We start from the raw sequence: 19,572 nt of genomic DNA, 5'->3' as shown, positions 1-19,572 counted from the left end.
ACAGTCCACATCAGCAAAGGAGATAACATGACCCCCAGTGTCCCTGGGGCTTGCCAGAGGATGGGGACACCAGGGAGGCCTGGCTGCTGCAGAGGGGACACTCACGAAAAGAAGGTCCTCGACATCCTCCTCAGGTCCAGTCTCACTCCTGACCCTGGTGGTTGAAGGCTCTGCATTCCTGTGGCCATGTTGCACTGGCCAGGCAACCGCAGGGCCAGCAGTGCTGAAAAGGAGGGCTCATCTGGGTGTTGAACCCGGGACCTCTCGCACCCGAAGCAAGAATCATACCCCTAGACCAACGAGCCAGGATAGTATGACCAGGGCCCCACCAAGCTCAGCTCCAGCATCCCACAGCCCTGGGCATAGGATGGGGCTCAGTGCTGCTGGGGTATGGCTCTCCCCAAAAGTTCCCTCTCCCTCTCCCTCTGCTCTCAGGCCAGCAGCTCCCTCTTGTTCCCCTGGAGAGAAAAGAGAAGGCAACATGGGGGATATGCCCAGGACCCTGGGGAAAGAGCTCTAGCACTGCCTCCCTGTATGCCTTAGCTGCAGCTTCCCCAGCTCACTGGTGCTGCAAAAGCTAGATAGATGACCCCAGGGGCCTGCACACCCCTCCTGCCTTTAAGCTGCTCCGGGGCCCAGGCTTTCCCTGTGCAGAAGCTGCTGCCCCCAGGACAAGCCCAGGATGGTCCAAAGCCCAGGCTGGGGATTCACCGTGCCAGCCCTGGACCCTGCAAGTAAAACCTCTCGCTGTGAGCAGGATTTGAACCTGCGCAGGGAAACCCCTATTGGATTTCGAGTCCAACGCCTTCACCCCTCGGCCATCACAGCCCCAGGTGTGATCACTGCAGGGTGCATTGCAGACGTCCCCTGACTGCCCAGAGGCATCCCACCATGGCCTCGCATAGCCACTCTATTTTGCAGGAAATAGGAAGGTCTCCTGGCTGGCTGTTGCTGTTCCCCCACACACACACAGCTCAGCATTTTTCTGCTTCCCTGGACCAGCAACAGGGACCTTGCCCAAAAAATCAGCCCGCTGGGCAGCAGGACCCAAAGGGAACATAATTGTCACCCTCTCTCAGCAGCCCAAAAATCTGGGACACAAGGACTGGGTGCGCATAAGCCTCTGCCATCCTGGCTCATTGGTCTAGGGGTATGATTCTCGCTTCGGGTGCGAGAGGTCCCGGGTTCAACTCCTGGACGAGCCCCCCTTTTGGGCACCGGCACAGCCCCTGCATGGAAACCAGGGCACAGGGAGGGCAGCAATGCCTGCTGTGATGGCCCTGAGCAGCCTGGCTGCCTTGGCCATGTCCCAAAAGCCCTGACAGATGGTCCCCATGAGAGAGCTGGGAGCAATGTGCTGTCCTGCACATGCATGGGAAATGGAGGCAAAACCCAGAAAGAGCCAGGACTTGTCAACCTCCTTGGTGGGGAAAAGGCTTTTGGGGGCAGCACTGGCTATGGCAGAGCGGGGTGATGCCAGCCCCACGTCCCCCAGCAAGCAGCTCACCCCTGACCCTCTGGCACAGCTGGGGCTCCTGCCATGCATGATGTGGGCACTGCAACGGCAGCAGAGCCTGGGCTCTCAGCTGGACCACAGCCCCACAGCAGTTCGGCCTCCTGCCCTTGCACCAGTAAAGGCAGCCCTTGCTGCGGAGGCTGCAGCCAGAAAAAAATCTCTTGACCTGCCCTCCCAGTCCTGGAGTCCCTTGACCAAATGAAAACTGCCGAGGGAACCCCAGTCCCTGCACCCCCACCAACCCCACAGTCAGCAGCTCCTGGGGGTGGGAATGAGGGAGAAACCCCAGGCCCAGGAGAGAGCCCACTCTCTGGGGAAATCTCCTCCCCAGAAGGTGGGTGGTGGAAGAAGGCAGGCTACTTCCCAGGGCGCAGCCTGGCAGCATAAGGAGCTGCCAGGGCCCCAGCACAGGCATCACTGCAGATTGCATCCACAAACCGGCATCGGCCTCCAGGGGCAAATGCCTTTGCTTGCACCCCTGCCCCCGCAAAGGAGCTCTGGCACCAGCATCCCCCAGCTGCCTGCAAAGAGCATGGCCAGGGCTGTGGCCATGGCCGTAAGGTCTCTCGCTCACCCCATGCCTGTTCTCGTGTCTCTCCAAGAGAGGCCAGATCAGCTCATGCCACCAGCGCCGCTTGCCCAGGGAGGTGCCCGGTGTGGGGCTAGCGATGCTGCGTGCTGCTCGGAGTTTGTCAGTGGCAAGGCCAGAGCAGGGAGGTGCCTCTCCCTGCATCCAGGCTGCAGCACCAGGGCTGGACCTGGCCACAGCTGTGGGTCATAGGTCAGGGCAGCAGGGCTGTGCGGGGTGAGCAGCGGTGCCCAGGGGGCACAGGCAGCCCCCAGGCAGGGGGATGTAGCTCAGTGGGAGAGCGCTTGCTTTGCATGTAAGAGGCCCTGGGTTCAAGCCCCAGCATCTCCATGTGTCTTTTCCTCCCCAAAACTGTCCCCAGAGCAGCAGCTGCAGCAGGGGTGGGACAGTCCTCCCCTCCCCACTGAGGTCCCCCAGGAAAGCTCTTGGGCTTCCTCCGTGCTGGCTGGACTTGAGGTTTCTTCCCAGGCCTCTCCAGGCTCCAGGAAAACCCCCACCTCTATTTTGTTTTCGCTTCCGCCAGGAGCTGCAGACAGTGGGGTGCGTGGGGTGCACGTTGTCTCCATTTCCCCCGTGGCACATTGCTCCTGGCTCTCCGGACCATCTCATCCTGGGATGTGTCAGCCTGCGCAAGCAGCCCATCCTCTCGTGGTGTGTTGGTGTGCCCCAGCCCCCCGCGTGGGCTGTGCTGGGGTCCTGCACACTGTCTGGGCACGCGTGGGGCTGGTGTTGCCCAAAAGTGGGGCTCGTCCGGGAGTTGAACCCGGGACCTCTCACACCCAAAGCGAGAATCATACCCCTAGACCAACGAGCCAGGCTGGCACAGCTGGCCCCCCACTCCCACAGCCCCCCTTGGGTGTGCCATGGTCCTGTGGCTCCAGGCTGGCTCATTGCCCTGGGGGGTCCCAGCCCTGGTGGTACTGGGTGGACTCATCCTTCTGACAGGAATGTTTTCAGTTAAACCGGCGACTGTGCCCCATGGCTGTGTGTCTTGCATCTCCCTGGCAGTGCAAGGTCCTCACCGTTCCCTGGATGGCCCCTGTCCCCCACTGCTGGTGCAGGATGGGTCCCATCTCCCTCTGCTCTCCAGCCAGCCAGTAGCTCCCCCAACTCCTCCTGGGGTGGAGGGGAGGGAGAGGGCATCCTGAAGGACCCGCTTGGGACAGTAGGGAAAATGGGTCCAGCTCCCACACACTGCACACCTCAGCTGCTGCTCGGTTCTCTTAGGGTGGCAAAAACCGGAAAACATCCCGATGGGGCCAGAGTCCCTGCTGCTTTGGGGATACCACAAGGCTGAGGGGTGCCCATGAAGAACTTCCCCAAAGGCAGCAAGGGACAGGGCCGGGGCTGCCCTAACTCCTAGCTCCCTCCTCCAGTCCAGACTTTCCCCTCAAGCCTTCTCTGTGGCTGGGCTGCTCCAGCACCAGCCCTGGACCCTGCAAGTAAAAATCTCTCACTGTGAGCAGGATTCAAACCTGCAACAGGGAAACCCTTACTGGACTGCAAGTCTAACACGTCTACCCCTTGACCGTCGCAACCCCAGGCACCCTGGGGTGTATGGGAACCTGCCTCCGCCTGCCCTGGGGCACCCAGGTGGCCCCAGTGCTCACCATGCATGGTCAACATTGCTGTCCCCCCCACCCCCCCACCCCCCGCCCCAACAGGTCAGCCTTGCTCCGTTTCCTGGGGCTGGCAACAGGGCCCTTCCACAAAATCCAACCTCCTGTGTGCTGGGGGCAAAGGGAGCATTGCTGGCCCCTCCAGCACCATGGGCATCTGAGACACGAGGGCTGGATGCACATAAACCTCTGCCATCCTGGCTCGTTGGTCTAGGGGTATGATTCTCGCTTAGGGTGCGAGAGGTCCCGGGTTCAACTCCCGGACGAGCCCTGCTTTTGGGCACCAGCACAGCTCCTGCACGGAAACCAGAGCACGGCAAGGGCAATAATGCCTGCCGTGATCACCATAGGCAGCCTGGCTGCCTTGGCCATGTCCCAAAAGCCCCGACAGATGGTCCCCATGAGAGAGCTGGGAGCGATGTGCCGTCCTGCGCATGTAGCCCTTGCTCTGGGGGCTGCGGCCAGAAAAAAAACCCCTTGACCTGCCCTCCCAGTCCTGGGTCCCTTGACCAAATGAAAACTGCTGAGGGAACCCCAGTGTCTGCACCCCCACCAACCCCACAGTCAGCAGCTCCTGGGGGTGGGAATGAGGGAGAAACCCCAGGCCCAGGAGAGAGCCCACTCTCTGGGCAGCAGAGGGAAATCTCCTCCCCAGAAGCTGGGTGGTGGAAGAAGGCAGGCTACTTCCCAGGGCACAGCCATTTCCACTACTGCAAGGCAGCTCTCTGGAGAAAAGGCCTGTGGAGATGCTGGGGCTTGAACCCAGGGCCTCTTACATGCAAAGCAAGCGCTCTCCCACTGAGCTACATCCCCCTGCCTGGGGGCAGCCTGAGCCCGCTGGGCACTGCTGCCCACCCCACATGTGGCACCTGTAACATCTGCCAGCACTGGGGAAGATTTGGCCTGTGCCACGTCCAGGCACTGGCCCCAGCCTTGCATGCTGGATGCAGGAAAAGGCAGCTTTGTGCGCGGGGTGGTGTTGTGGGCCAAAGGGAGCAGCACCAGCTCTGCTCAGCACCCTGAAGATCTGGGATGTGGGGAATGGGTGCAGAGAGGCTGGAGCATTGTGGCTCGTTGGTCTAGGGGTATGATTCTCGCTTCGGGTGCGAGAGGTCCCGGGTTCAACTCCCGGACGAGCCCTCCTTTTGGGTACCCTAGTTGCCTCTTTAGCCCAGACAGCACAGAACTTAGCCGGGCCCTGGCCTTTGGCTTTCTCTCCCAGGTCTTTGTGCTCTGCAAGGCAAGTGGGGCTGCTCCGCATGCCTGAGGTCCCAGCCCCACTGTATTACCAGCCTGGTCAGCAGGCAGGACCTGCCGGGCCCCAGCTGCATTGTGCCCCAGCCCCACAAGGCGGCCCTGGCCACCAGCTGTAGGTGGTCTGTGAGTGCCAGACACATGGAGCCACTGGGGTCCCAGCAGAGGCATCACTGCAGATGGCATCCACAAACTGGCATTGACCTCCAGGGGCAAATGCCTTTGCTTGCACCCCTGCCCCCGCAAAGGAGCTCTGGCACCAGCATCCCCCAGCTGCCTGCAAAGAGCATGGCCAGGGCTGTGGCCATGGCCGTAAGGTCTCTCGCTCACCCCATGCCTGTTCTCGTGTCTCTCCAAGAGAGGCCAGATCAGCTCATGCCACCAGCGCCACCTGCCCTGGCAGGTGCCCGGTGTGGGCAGGTGCCAGCGATGCTGTGTGCTGCCCAGAGTTTGTCAGCGGTGCAGCTGGAGCAGGGAGGTGCCTCTCCCTGCATCCAGGCTGCAGCACCAGGGCTGAGCTGGGCCAACGCCATGGACTGTAAGCCCCATGGACTGTAAGCCCCATGGCCCTGGCAGGTTTCAGAGCAGCAGGGCTGTGTGGGGTGGGCGGCGGTGCCCAGGGTCACAGGCAGCCCCCAGGCAGGGGGATGTAGCTCAGTGGGAGAGCGCTTGCTTTGCATGTAAGAGGCCCTGGGTTCAAGCCCCAGCATCTCCACCTGCTTTTCCTCCTGAAAATTCCCGTGGCTGGGATGGTGGGATAGTCCTCACTTAGGTCCCCAAGGAAAGCCCTTGGGCTTCCTGTGTAATGGCTGGGCTTAGCTTTCTTTCCTGGCACCCTCAGGATCTGGGGAAATCCCCACAACTGTTTCATTTTCCCTCCCCCCAGGAGCTTCAGACAGTGGAGTACATGGGATGCGACTTTTGTCTGTGCGAGACGGGCCAGTACACCACTCTCACTGGGATCAGAGCTGCCAGCGGCATGGTCCAACAAGCTGCCTGTCCCCATTGCATTGGGCACCACTGCCCTGGCTCTGGTCATGGGCTGTAACAGGGTCCCACGAACCAGCCTGATAAACATGGGCCCACCGGTGTCCAAAAGCAGGGCTCGTCCGGGAGTTGAACCCGGGACCTCTCGCACCCTAAGCGAGAATCATACCCCTAGACCAATGAGCCAGGCTGGCACAGCTGATGGCTGCTTGAGGCCAGCTGCAGCACCCCATGGCCCTAGGGATGACATGGGATCCAGCCAGGGCCAAGAGCTGGTGGTGCCACGCATGCTCAGCCCTCTGGAAGGAGCATTTGCAGGTAAACCCACACCCCATGCCCCATAGCTGTGGGTCTTGCACCTCCACAAAAGTGCAAGGACCTCACCATCCCTCTGTGGCCCCTGTCCCTCATCACATCCCCTCAGAAAGCCCATTTCAAATGGCCCCAGGGATAATGGGCTCCAGTCCCTGTATGTCATGGCTGCTGCTCCTGCAGCTCTCCCAGGGCTGCAAAACCTAGAAAACTGCAGAGGCCCCTCCTGCCTTGGGGCTGCTCCAGGGCCAAGGGGTGCCAGCCAGGGTCTGGGCTTCCCTGGGCAGGAGCTGCTGCCTTGGGGGCAAAGGGACAGGGCTGGGGCTGCCATGGTCCACAGCTCCCTTCCTCCAGCCCTGACTTTCCCCTGAGGTCCCTCTGCAGCCCAGGATGGCCCAAAGCCCAAGCTGGGGATCACCAGCATCAGCCCTGGACCCTGCGAGTAAAACCTCTCGCTGTGAGCAGGATTCGAACCTGCGCAGGGAAACCCCTATTGGATTTCGAGTCCAACGCCTTCACCTCTCGGCCATCACAGCCCCAGGCACGGGCACCCTGGGGTGCATGGGAACCTGCTCCTGCCTGCCCTGGGGCACCCAGGTGGCCCTGGGGCTTGCTGTGCACCATCAGCCCCATCAGCCTGGCCCCATGGCACTCTGACCAGGCTCCTCCTTACCACTTTGTTTTCTTGAGAAGTGGAGAGGTCTCCTGGGCCATCATTGCTGTCCCCCTGCACACATTGGTCAGCCCCACTCTGGTTCCCAAGGGTGGCAGCAGGGCCCTTGCCCAAAATCCAGCCCCTTGAGCCATTGGGTCCGAAGAGAACATCATTGGCTCCCCCCTAGCACCCTGAACATGTGGGGCACAGGGTCGGGGTGTGCACGGGAAGTTCCCCCCTCACCTAGTGCCATGGCCAGGGCTGGTGTACACAGTGTGGGCACTGCAATGGCAGTGCCACTGGGGCTCTCAGCTGGGCCATGGTCCTGCAACAGCTCAGCTTCCTGCACTGCACAGGTAGATGCAGCCCTTGCCCTAGGGGCTGTCTCCAGAAAAAATATCCCATGACCTGCCCCAGAGCTGTCCTTCCAGTCCTGCAGTCTCTTGAGCAACCTCATGGCTGGTCAGCAGCTCCTGGGGGCTGGGAAAAGAGAACAGCCAGAAGGATTTCCCAGGAAGCAGGGAGAAACCTCAGGTGCTGGAGAGAGCCCAACCTATCTCCTACATAGGAGAGGGAAATCTCCTCCCAGGAGGGTCCTAGGAAGAAGGGGGGAGGTTTCCTCCAAGGCCCCAGCAGTTTCTACCACTGCCTAGATGGCTTTCTAGAAGAAATACAGGTGGAGATGCTGGGGCTTGAACCCAGGGCCTCTTACATGCAAAGCAAGCGCTCTCCCACTGAGCTACATCCCCCTGCCTGGGGGTTGCCTGTGCCCCCTGGGCACCGCTGCCCACCCCACACAGCCCTGCTGCTCTGAAACCTGCCAGGGCCATGGGGCTTACAGTCCATGGGGCTTACAGTCCATGGCATTGGCCCAGCTCAGCCCTGGTGCTGCAGCCTGGATGCAGGGAGAGGCACCTCCCTGCTCCAGCTGCACCGCTGACAAACTCTGGGCAGCACACAGCATCGCTGGCACCTGCCCACACCGGGCACCTGCCAGGGCAGGTGGCGCTGGTGGCATGAGCTGATCTGGCCTCTCTTGGAGAGACACGAGAACAGGCATGGGGTGAGCGAGAGACCTTACGGCCATGGCCACAGCCCTGGCCATGCTCTTTGCAGGCAGCTGGGGGATGCTGGTGCCAGAGCTCCTTTGCGGGGGCAGGGGTGCAAGCAAAGGCATTTGCCCCTGGAGGCCGATGCCAGTTTGTGGATGCCATCTGCAGTGATGCCTGTGCTGGGATCCTGGCAGGTCTGTGCACCCTTCACTCACAGCCCCTGTGCCCCATTTGATGCCACCCCAGCATGGGCTGTTCCATAGAGCAGGGAATATGGGGCATCCACAGCTGGGCCGCCCCTTGCCTGCCATCCAGACTGGGTCAAAGCAGGACCAGGACTCTTAGGCACGGGGAGCAGGTGCACTGGCCTTACTGATCTCGACGCCCTTGCACCCACCGGACGGCATCCAGGGGGCGGGGACCAACAGGGCGAATGCCCATGGCCAGGCTCCCCATGAGCTCTGCACTCGCTGGGCAACAGTGCCCAACACGGGGCCCAAAAGGAGGGCTCGTCCGGGAGTTGAACCCGGGACCTCTCACACCCGAAGCGAGAATCATACCCCTAGACCAACGAGCCACAATGGCACAGCTGCACCCACTCCAGCCCGGATTACGCACCCCACAGCTCCAGGCACAGCTCTGGGCATGGTGGTGGTGGTGGCAGGTGAGCACAGGGCACACGGGCTGCAAGTGCCAGCAGCACAGGAAATCCCTGTGGCTGTTCCTTTCTCTGCCCCCCAGGAGCTGCTGACTGTGGGGTCAGTGGGGTGCAGGAGTGGCTTCCTCAGCAGCTCCCAGTCACTCGAGGGATGCCAAGACTGGGAGGTCAGCTCTGGAGCAGGTCAGGGGATGTTTCCTCTGGATGCAGCCCCCAGGGCAAGGGCCGCCTATACCTGTGCAGGGCAGGGAGCCAAGCTGCTGCAGGACCGTGGCTCAGCTGAGAGCCCCAGATGGTGGGAACTCCTGTCCTTGATGGTGTTAGAGTAGGGCAGCAGCACAGGGAACAGGTTGAAGAGTTGATTTTCACAAAGTCTGAATGCGGCGAGGCTCAGATGAGAGGTTCTCACTTGCTCCCTAGCAAACAGCTGCAGCAATTACCCTAGCCAAATGCTGTAATGCCTGCAAGGGGCAGGAATGGGCTAACTATATCACGTTGCAGGCTGTGCCAGAATAACAGTCCGCTCCCCAGGGCACATCCAGATCACTGCCAGCTGGGCCCGGGGGAACCAGAAAGAAAGGACTGGCTGTGGGCTGTGCAGTCAAACCTCTCTCCTCTTCCCTACAATGCAAGTTGTGAAGCTGTGGGGAGGAGCAGGCAGGGAAGGTACTGCACCTTTGTGCCTTCCCTGTTGCAAGATCCCCTTCAACTGCCTAGTTTCTTCAAGGCTACGTGACAAGCACTAGCAACAGCCATCTCTACCAAGCAATAAGCAGATTATGCTTCTCTGCTTTGGGAAATGTGCAGATACCTAAAACTTAGCAAATGTGAATTTTCAGCCTTGGAATATTTAACTTCTATTGAATTTAAAACTCAGATCCCTGACTATTTCAATAACAGCACCTTGTCAAGCTTTTGGATCTGAGCTATGTTTTCATTGGACTCATCCTTGTCTCTCCAGAAGCAGCACCTTCCCCTGGGGCTGGTCTCCCAGGTGGCAGTCACTCAGAGGAAAAAGGGTGATAGGGAACAGCCGGGAGCAGCATCTGGAGGTGATTCTGATTCAGGGTGAGATGTAGCACTGACAGAGCAAGCAGGGTTGCAGGCTTGCAAGGACAAGAGCCCTGCAAGCACCACTCCCATGGGCAACACCAGGAGGGTCAGACTGGGACGCTGGTGCCTTTTGATTTGTGTGCTTCTTCCCAGGTGACTCACACAGTGGGGAGCCCTGTTATTTTCCTGTTTTATGGGACTTCCAGCCCTGGAGAAGAACCAGAGCATTCGGCAAGGAGTCCCCTGGGGTGCTGGAGTCATTGCCTGTCTGGCTTGCTGGGCTCAGCACAGGGGCCTTGCATAGGGGACAGGGCGCCCAGTGAAACCACAGCAAGCCCCTGCCCTGTAGTTAATCTGTGGGTGCAGCAGTCAGTGCCTCAAGGCAGGGTGCTGTCCTGATAGCGCCCTTTCCTCTGTTATCCCTGTTCTGCAGCCATTTTCTCTCTTCTTCCTAAAGCCCAAGAGCAGATGCCCTCTCTGCTTTTGTGGGAAATTGCATTGCAAGGCTCAGTGTGAAACCTCATGGAAAAGGAGGAGGATTTGGGGGGCAAACAAATCCCATTCATTCCCTCATGCCCGCACTCTGCAAGCCTCAGGGGTCCTGTCTCCACATGGCTGGCTCCAGGACACGTGTCCCCAAGTGCTCTGACCAGGAGTCCTTGCTGTGGCGAGGAAGACAAGGGATGCAGCTTAGCAAGGCCACCTCGCGTTCCTGGGTTTGCCCACAGCTTGATGCCGGCGTGGTGGGGTGGGATGCATTTTTTCCTACCCTGTAGGCGTTGGCGGTGGATCTATCTCTTCCTCCTGTCCCACTGCTCTGAGTCACCAGGATTCTTGTCTCCTTATCTGGGTGTGCAGGGAAGCTGCAAGTAGATGTGCTGGGATCTTGCTCACCAGCTAATCCAGCCACCACCAATCCCTCCATCCTTATAGCCTGCCTCGTGCTGCTGGGGGCCTCCACACCCAGCAGTCCCATTCACACTAATCCTCACTTTTCTGTGATATTTCTCTATTTTTCTATAAAAAAATTAATTCCAACCCAAACCATGACTTCATCCCTCCTCCTCTCCCTCTCTTCCGTCCCCAGGGGAGTGATGCAGCCCAGCATGCACCACTGCATTTGTCTGGAGCTCTGGGCTCTCCTTGGTACCCACTCTGTGCAGGAGATGCTCACTGGCTGCTTCTGGCAGCTTTCCCCAAGCAGAGAAATGCAGAGAAACCTGAGTGAGCCCATTTGCTAAGTGCAGTGGTGCAGGCTGGGGTGTCCCCCTGGTTACACACTCCCCAAAGAAGATATCTATACCCCCGTGGATGTGATCCTGCAATTGGGAGCCATCACTGTCACCTTCTTGGGCCGGGGTGTTTCAGCTGCTCCATGTTGAGCTGAACTACCCCACCATCATTCACACACTGTAGGTTTTGCTCGTGCAGTTGGTTTCATTAAAGCAAAGGATAGGAGAAAATGAAAGGAAATAGCTGTCTTCAGGAAGCAATGATTGCTACAGGAGGAGGATGCAGAGACATGGTTTTCTCCAAGGAAATTAGCATATGAGGGAAGATGGGATGTGAGTAGAAGACAGGAACTTCAACAGATCCAGGCATGGCCGAAGGGTCCCATTTGAGCTATGCTCCAGGCCTTTCCAAGAAACACTTCCGTTGCTATTGTCGTGAAGCAGGCAATGCTGGGACCAAAACCCAGGACCCATCTCTGTCCCTCCATGTGCATATTTCTATCTGCTAATCTTTATTTTTCAGCTCAGCTTGGGCCATATCTCCTCCTGCAAAGGTGCCCTCAGTCTTGGTCTGTAGCTCTCTGTTTCTCACAAGGGCCTTTCACTCCACCATCTTTGCAGGAACCTGTATTTTAGGGCCTGATTAACAGGTCTGTGAGGTCCTGCCCAGGGCAAGGACAGGCTAGGAGGCATATGCAGCAGAGTGAATTCAGGACAGCTCTTAAACTGGAAGCCAAGATTCCAGGGCCCCTGGGCAGGGAGTCACAGCACTCATGGAAGACAGGGAGCCATTGTGCCCTGGGATGAGGATCCCTGAGGGCCCTGAGGTCCTTAATTCCATGACTCTGGCTGCATTAAGGCATCACATTTTTCATGTCAAATCAAGGATGCTTGCAGATTTTAGACTCCTTTGGGACACTGGGTCTTCAGAGAAAAATCCGTACAACTTCACCGGTAGAGTCATTCAACAAAAAGTCATCTCAAAATGTTATTCCTTTCCCCTGCCCAATCCTGGACTGTCCTGCTGAGCAAACAGGTGAAAGACAGTCATACAAACCCAAGATGCCTATGGCTTTCTAAAGAGTCTTTGGCTAGAGAACCGTTGCTCTTCTACTTCGCAATGTTTGGTAGGATTTTGCTTCCCTTCTCCAAGGACAATTTCTAGAGCTTGGATAAAAACATCTGAGCAGTTCTTGGAGTAGGGATGTGAATTCACATCTCTCTCCTCCTGGTGCTCTGACTGTTGAGCAAGATCCATGTAAATTATCTCCAAATTAGGAGCGCCTCTGTGAAGATCTTCTGAACAATAAAACCAGCTGAGCTTGATCATAGGCTTTTGAAGACCAACATGCTTTCAAGCTTAGCAGAATCTTTCATTATAAAAACTCGTAAACTTTATGCAAAATGTCACATTACCAAAATGATCATAGTATGAAAGAAGATTTAAACAATATTTGTGAAGGTGTTAGTCATGTCCTTATCCTCCTTCCATCAGCTGAAAAAGTTCTGCTTGATGGTACATGGCATTCTAAAGAGACTCATTCAATGCCTAGTGTCTTTTCCTAGAGACGCCTGCACCCTCTCCCTGCAAAATAGTTATTCCCAAATTCATATAATCTGTTCAGCCAGCTCATCCCACAGCTAGAAGTCACACATCCTAGTCTTTGGGAAGAGCTAAGGATGGAGCTCGCTTGGGCTGTGGCCAGGGATGGGCTTATCCTCTAGGCTGTGACAGTCAGCATGTCTCTGTGTGACACTAGACTACTCCCCTGGGACAGCCATGAGCTGACCAACCAGGTGACAACATCCACAACTAATTTACCCCTTAAATTGTCCTCATACTGGCAGCTCTGTAACTCGTAGGTGATCACTAACTGACCAGCTCACACATGGAGGCAACTGCAGGTCACTCAACTCAGAAACACAGCAGAGCTTGCTGCTGAGAGCTGGTCCAACTCTTGCCTTTGTATCTAGAGTGCATGGGGAAATTACAGTTTTTTCTTCATGTCTTTATTACTATGTTTATGTATCTTTATTGATGGTGTTACCAAAGCCCTGAGCATCCATCACACTTGGTGTTTCTGAGAAATTTTAGGATGCTTCATCCCGTAATTTCACCAATAAGAGGTGCTGAGTTGCAGACCTTGACAAAGCTGGGCTTCTGAATATCTTTGTGTTCAGAGAAAGCTTGGGAAACTGTACACTGTGTTTTGCATTGCTGGAACCCCCCCTTCACTGACAGATGGGGGAATGTTGCTGTGGGCATGGGTTGCGGGACAAGGTGCATGCCTAGCCAGGGTGGAATGGCATTTCTGAAGCTGTCACATTGAACTGGCACTTGGAGATAGGTATAGTTAGCTCATGTTACTCATCTGGCTCAATGAAGGCAAGATGCTTCAGCCACATATCCATATATGCATGAATATGTGTGCGTGGAGCAGCACAGAACAAAATGTTTTCTGTTGCTTCATGGAAAGAGAGCCCGATGCAGACATATCACACCCCTCACTCCGGCACCTTTGCTCTCTAGACTTGAGTCATTACATACTTCTTTGTATTAAGGCCCCTTTTTCCACTTACTGGTGTAAAGAGTAAAAATGACAAGCCTGATGCTTGATGTCTGGTTTTGTCACTGGCATATATCTTCAGAAGCTTTGACTCTTTATCTTCATAAAACATTACAGAGATAGGAGAGCTGAAGCAATGCCCTTGAGACATATGGAAGGGAAATATTTTTATATTCATTTTGAGCAGCATTAGGTAGCTCTACTCCAACCCAGCACAGAGCTGGGCATGTGGTGACCATCCAAAGGAGCCTCTCTGAGAAGCCCATATCTGCCTTTTCTCCCTGGGCCCCACATCCATCCTCCCTATCTCACCGAAAAAATTGCTGCAAAAAACAGAAAAAGGCCATTTCAAAATGTCCAGCCTTCATGTTCCCACCTCCTCAAGGGAACAGGCAATGAGGTTGCTCTGGAAGGAAGTCCTACCTGCCATGCCACTAAACAGATTGTCATTATGGGGCAACAGGAGAGATTTCCAGACTAAGAAAGTCCTTTTTGGGCTGAATGCTGTGAACCACACAAACAGCATGGAGCTAAGCATTAGAAATTCCTATTTCAATCAGAAAAGAAAACCCCCACAGAGCAGTAGGTTGCCTGGAGAGTAGGTTATCCCTTCAGACTGGAGGCGAAAGGAATACCAGAAGACTCAGGCTATGATGTAGTATGTCTTTAATGAGAAGGAAAAGTAGAAAAAATCAGTTCAGAGTAGAAGTGTATTTCCAGTGCTCAGTAAAGAAATGGGTACTCTCCCACTTAAGGACAAACTGATCCCTGCAACTTGTTCCTCTGTCCCCAATGCCCCTGTAGCCCATGACTAGCATCTTCTGATCTACAGGCAGCTATAAGCATTTTAGCCCAGCAATAGCAAATGCTGTGAAACACCATAGGATGGGACACCTACATGGAAATATGAAGTAAAGCATAGCAATAAAGATATACAGAGGCACAATCTTGAGTGACAGCAGCTTCACATGGCTCCGTTCCTTCCGGGAGGAGCTGTGGGTGGCTCCCACACTTTGGAAACCCACAGACATTTCCTTAGTTCTCTTCCCAGATCTCTTTTCTGTGTTTCATTTTTCTTTTCCTGCGTGGCCGTTCTGCTGGCATCGGCAGGATGAGGTGCACCAGCAGGAAAACCTCTACAGCGCACCGCCAAGACACAGCAGTCCAGCATCCTGCAGCTCCCGGGAGCTGTTGGACGCGACAGGGACCCCATAGCATCTGAGGTAGCTCCCAACAGCCGCCGATGCCGTGGATCCCACCACTGTGTTTTGCGGGTAGGAGCTGAGGATGGGCCCGGGCAGGGTCACCACAACAGTGGGGGGCTGGATGATGGCCATGGAGTCCCCGCACTGCCTGAAGCACAGCTCATTGCAGCTGGTGGCAAGTGGCTTTGGGCCACAGGAGGAGGGGAAGCACAGGTCATAGCAGGACATTCTCTGCACGGAGGTAAACCTGAAAGTCAGAACAAGGTATAAGCACAAGGCAGAAGCTGGACTGTTCTCGCTGATCCCTGATTCAGCAGCTCTGGTAATGAGAGTGTAAAAGAACTAGTTAGAGGGTGAGTCTGGATGGTTTAGAAACGCTTGAAGGAAGACTTTCCAAAAGACAGAGGCAGTTTTGGCAGAAGTCAGCTTCCCTCGTCCTGTAACTCTCTTGTGAGAAATGAAGGAGGTTGGTTTGAGTTGCATAAGAAGAAAGTTGAATGTCAGAAGGTGCAAAATGGAAACTGGAGCTGCTGGGAAGTGTTTTGGGCAGTGGGAGGCCCAACATGCCAAACGCACTGAGACCAGACCCATAGCTGCACACTGTCTGCCCTCAGAGGCAGGACTGAAAGCTGACAGCAAGCCTTCATCAAACAAAATGCTCTTTAAAACACATCCAGCTGTAATAAAAGCCACCTAAATCAGCACAACATGAGTTAGCTGGAGTTAACCTGACCAGAACTATCCCATCCCAAAATCCAAGGGACCTCTGCTGCCCTTCCTTGAAGGGTGGCACATTGATCCCTGTAACTTGGGAATGTGCTAATTTATTTTTAACAAGGCAAACAACAAAGGATGCACCTGGCTATATGGTTAGAGACCCTCACCTTAACCCTGTAAGTCCAGCATCCCACAACTGCTGCACTTTGAAAGCCAACGCCTCATTTTGCAAAAGAAATAAACCTTTCCCCGGTGGCCTCCCTAGGTAGGAGATAGGTAACAAACCTTGAATTTTTATGGAGCACAAGAAAGCAGTAAGAGCAACAGTTCAGCCCGGAGAAGGAGACCGAGGACTTACCCAGGTGACAGAGGAGGCTGCGGCCGGGGAAGCGAATTGCAGGCCTGGGCGCTGCGCGGGGTTTTATACCGTGCCCTGACCCCCGGGGAGCAGGCGCGTTCTTTCCACATGAAACTCTAGCAAACAGCAGTTTTTGCCTGGAAAAAGCTCCCCCAGATGATTAAACAGTTTCCCCTTTCATCTTTCATGTTTTGCTTCAATTTAATGCTAAGTAAGATTAAAATGATCCAAGCTACAAGAAGTAATTATGTTACTTCCTAAGGCCAAAGTACCTTTTAGGTCTTATGCTATGAGGCAGGGAAGCATTTTAGCAGAATTTAGGGCAGACGCATCCCTGGCGCACATCCTCCCCTCCCTCCCTACCTCTTTCTGAGCATAGCCGTAAATCACTTAGGAATTCAGCTCTCAAGCAGATCTGAGGTGAACTCATGAGTTCAGGGATTTAGGCTGAACACAAGAAACCTGCATCCCTAAGACACAAACCCTAAGAAAAATGGCCAGGTTCGTGCACTGTGTCAGCCTTGTGCAGTCTCATAAATGACAAGAAAATCAGGAAAGCCACAAAGACAAAGGTCAATGAAGAACCACGCAAGAGTTGGGGGAAAATGCCAGAGTAGCACAAAAAAAAAACAGCAGTAATGAGGGTGGTGAGAGCGTTTCTGCCGGCGAGCAGAGCACTGAACACCCCTTCTCCCTCCCAAGGTGCCCACGCAGTACAGACACAGACACGATGCTGGGGGGGGAGCCCCCAGAGTTCAGCTGCTCCAGCACAATCAAGTTGTTACATTTTTGGACCTGCTCTCCATGTCCTTAGAAGATTTCATCTTTTTTATTATTCCTCATGCCCACGGTACAAATTCTGCTTGGAAGGTATATAATATTCTAAACACAAACTAATCAAAGACACAGAAAGGTGTTAAACTAGATGCTGGAGTTCATTCCTGAAGGTGATACACACCTAAATTAATTTATTTTGCTCAGTGAGCCTACTCCAGAGGCCAAAAGCCTTTCCATCTTGCTCTTTGGATAGGCTAAGAGCAGCAAACTGGAAGCTCACAGCTATTTTTTTGCTGGGATGGAGTGACATAGACAAGACATTTTAATTACAGGCTGCCATGTGACACCAGATTGCCCTGCTAAAACTCTGTTAGCTGCCAAACTGCTAAGGAGTCACAAAAGTCCCGACCTGCATTTAAACGTGAGTCATCTATATGTTGGGGAGAGGGAGTCAGTGACTTGGTACCAAGCAGGTGAGTGAGCCATCAGGCTCTAGGGGCAAGGAGAGTTTAAGGAAGACTTTTCATTTAATGTTAGCAGAGACCAGATGAAAGCATAAACATCTACCCCGGGATAAATCACAGCAGGACTGAGGGAATGTGTGAAACACGTGTGGAGCCAGGTATTTTCAGCATCACTGTTGAACACATGCCTTGCAGGGTTTTGTAGAGTCACTAAGGTGATGTGTCCCTGTACAGCCAAGATTTATAGCACTGAATTGTCCCTAGTGACTCCTTCCTGCCCTGACTGCCAAGAGAAAATGAGCCTTTTAGGGGTGCTGGGATAAAGCACACCTCATTTTAATATTATTCTGGAACGGGGAAGGGGAAATCAGTTTTTTCACTGGTGCAGAGGAGGACACGTTTCAGCCACAGGCAGCCCTGCAGCCTGCAGGAGTAAAGCAGGGGGCTGTGGGTTCAGGTAACTCATAGTGTTCAGGTAACTGCTTTTTCCCCATCTTGAATAACAAAACAAAAAATGTCACAGGTACATCCTGGACCCATAGTCTAAGAATTAAACCCTTCTTTAGCCAGTCAGGGTTTCTTCTCCTTCACTGACTATCTTCCATCTCTTTTTTATGCCTCTGATTGTGCATCCTCCCAATTCCAAGAAAAAAAGATTTTCCTGGGGAGGCTCTTTTCCTAGCTCCCAACACAGGCAGGGATCTTCTGATTTGCAGCCTCATTACGTGTTTCAGTTTCCCAGCGCAGTTTAAGTATTTGAGGTCCAAGTGCTCACATTAGATCGTGTATGACTGCAGTAGAATACCAGTGCATGCTATGATGCTTAAAACACACGTGTGGGTGCAAGAATGAAAAATTCTGAACATGAGCGATCCATGCATTCAAACAAGTCCTTTGGCTGGAGGAGAGGAAAGGGGAAACAAAAGGCACATGTTAGCCAGTTAAAATAAGCATATTTGTGTAATGAATGGGATTAAACCAAAGGCAAATTATACAGGGAAAAGCTCTTCCTGGAAATGCAGGTATCCAGGAGAGAGGTGGGAGTGGTTTTACTAATCCTTGTTCATTTCAGAAGATGAGCAGTTTCTGCTTAAGACCAGACTCTCTCTGGAGGAACAACAAAACCAAGAAAATAACATCTAATCAAGCAAGTCAGACGCATTTTAATGACTTCTACAGTGGATTCAGAATGTGTTGTCATCTCAGCCCTGTTTCTTCCTGCAGTTAAGAGCATGGGGAGAAACATGGCCTGAGACCAATAATCACCATGCCTCCCCATAAAGATGTTTCCCTTTCAGTAGCACTTTGCAACCCCAGTTTCACTGCTCTGCATTTTGATTTCCAGAAATCCAAGGGCTGGATGTCCCTGACACAGGCTAAAAGATGAAAGCTTGCTTCTGTCCTGAAATTTCTCATGAAAGCCAAAGAAGGCAGCACATTTTGGAGCAGCAACAGGCCTGTGCCTACTGCATCCTGTCTCCAAAGCAGCCCCAAATCGACAGCCGGCATGCACGTCCCCTGGCGCTGCAGCCAACCTGTTGGGAGCACGCCGCGCAGGGACCTCTCTCAGGTCGGTGACGGGGTGCTTTGGGCAGCCGATGGGTGAGAGGGGATGCTCTGATGCTTGAAGGCAGCATCCTGACACATACAGGCTTCCCCCTTCATCCCTGTCAGGGAACCTCCAGCAAAAAACTTCCCATGAACACTAGAACATGCTCATTTTGCTAGGGTCCTAACATGTTTCACTCCTTGGAGAGATGGCCATCATACCAGAAGGTTCCTGGTATCTGTCAAAGGTCCAGGAATGGAGCTGAGGTTGCAGGTTACTTGCCAAAGTGTAGCAATCGCTGCACTAACATACACCTGTGTTTGCTTATGTGCATGAATTTGCTGTGCTGAGGAGACAGCATCTCCTGGAAAATCCAGGGAAGGAAAGCAGACAGGAGGAGATAGGGATGAGAGAGGTGAGACCATACCTGGCCCTGGGTTCCTGCAATGTTCAGATTTCTGGGGAAGATGGAGAAGGAGGTGGGTGACCTCTGTGGGAGGACAGGGGAAGCCACGGCCCTTGGCATGGATAGGAAGATGCACACCTCTGTGTATTGCTGGTGGAGGAGATCCTGGAGCTACCTTCTGGGCTTGTTTTCTGGACACTGCAGCCTGGAAAGATTTTCTTGGCCTGATTTTAACTCCAAATTCCTCAGCTTTCAGATTCAACAGGTGGAAATTTTGATTACAGTTACATTTACAAATGCAAAGGTCCTCCTATGGAAATTGCTGAGCTTTGCACAGTGCATTTCCTACAGAGCTGGGAAATGGGGCCCTCCAGCTGGCTTTAGCCAGGGGGTGCCAGGCTCCAAGGCCCCCCACTATGAGCTTTGCCCGTTGGGCAAGCCCAGGCTGCTGGTGGCAGGGGAGACGTTGTGGGGCTATGCAGCCACCCTCCCCTGCAAGACAGGATTCGTGGAGGGGTGCCAAGGCCCTGGGATGGCAGTGGGGAAGGTGTTTAGGGTCCCCATCCCTGTTGACAGCCCAGGAAGCAGAGCCCAGCCAGTGC

The 19,572-nt window shown here is 54.4% G+C and overlaps 11 non-coding genes across 11 annotated transcripts; 4 read left to right on the top strand and 7 right to left on the bottom strand.

Moving 5' to 3' along the window:
* Nucleotides 1-745: 745 nt before the first annotated feature.
* Nucleotides 746-828, bottom strand: TRNAS-CGA (transfer RNA serine (anticodon CGA)). The gene has a single exon. It is a non-coding gene; the product is annotated as a tRNA-Ser (tRNA).
* Nucleotides 829-2,363: 1,535 nt separating this feature from the next.
* Nucleotides 2,364-2,435, top strand: TRNAA-UGC (transfer RNA alanine (anticodon UGC)). Its single transcript has one exon. It is a non-coding gene; the product is annotated as a tRNA-Ala (tRNA).
* A 412-nt stretch (nucleotides 2,436-2,847) lies between these two features.
* Nucleotides 2,848-2,919, bottom strand: TRNAP-UGG (transfer RNA proline (anticodon UGG)). Its single transcript has one exon. It is a non-coding gene; the product is annotated as a tRNA-Pro (tRNA).
* Nucleotides 2,920-3,923: 1,004 nt separating this feature from the next.
* Nucleotides 3,924-3,995, top strand: TRNAP-AGG (transfer RNA proline (anticodon AGG)). Its single transcript has one exon. It is a non-coding gene; the product is annotated as a tRNA-Pro (tRNA).
* A 470-nt stretch (nucleotides 3,996-4,465) lies between these two features.
* Nucleotides 4,466-4,537, bottom strand: TRNAA-UGC (transfer RNA alanine (anticodon UGC)). Its single transcript has one exon. It is a non-coding gene; the product is annotated as a tRNA-Ala (tRNA).
* A 255-nt stretch (nucleotides 4,538-4,792) lies between these two features.
* On the top strand, nucleotides 4,793-4,864 carry TRNAP-CGG (transfer RNA proline (anticodon CGG)). Its single transcript has one exon. It is a non-coding gene; the product is annotated as a tRNA-Pro (tRNA).
* Nucleotides 4,865-5,621: 757 nt separating this feature from the next.
* TRNAA-UGC (transfer RNA alanine (anticodon UGC)) lies at nucleotides 5,622-5,693 on the top strand. Its single transcript has one exon. It is a non-coding gene; the product is annotated as a tRNA-Ala (tRNA).
* A 386-nt stretch (nucleotides 5,694-6,079) lies between these two features.
* Nucleotides 6,080-6,151, bottom strand: TRNAP-UGG (transfer RNA proline (anticodon UGG)). Its single transcript has one exon. It is a non-coding gene; the product is annotated as a tRNA-Pro (tRNA).
* A 579-nt stretch (nucleotides 6,152-6,730) lies between these two features.
* TRNAS-CGA (transfer RNA serine (anticodon CGA)) lies at nucleotides 6,731-6,813 on the bottom strand. Its single transcript has one exon. It is a non-coding gene; the product is annotated as a tRNA-Ser (tRNA).
* A 796-nt stretch (nucleotides 6,814-7,609) lies between these two features.
* On the bottom strand, nucleotides 7,610-7,681 carry TRNAA-UGC (transfer RNA alanine (anticodon UGC)). Its single transcript has one exon. It is a non-coding gene; the product is annotated as a tRNA-Ala (tRNA).
* Nucleotides 7,682-8,489: 808 nt separating this feature from the next.
* On the bottom strand, nucleotides 8,490-8,561 carry TRNAP-CGG (transfer RNA proline (anticodon CGG)). The gene has a single exon. It is a non-coding gene; the product is annotated as a tRNA-Pro (tRNA).
* Between the last annotated feature and the right edge of the window lie 11,011 nt (nucleotides 8,562-19,572).

The sequence above is a fragment of the Dromaius novaehollandiae genome, chromosome 7 (genome assembly GCF_036370855.1).
Source record: "Dromaius novaehollandiae isolate bDroNov1 chromosome 7, bDroNov1.hap1, whole genome shotgun sequence".
Lineage (NCBI taxonomy): Eukaryota > Metazoa > Chordata > Aves > Casuariiformes > Dromaiidae > Dromaius > Dromaius novaehollandiae.
Note: the sequence above shows the minus strand (reverse complement) of the source record. Positions and strands in the feature narration are given on the sequence as shown.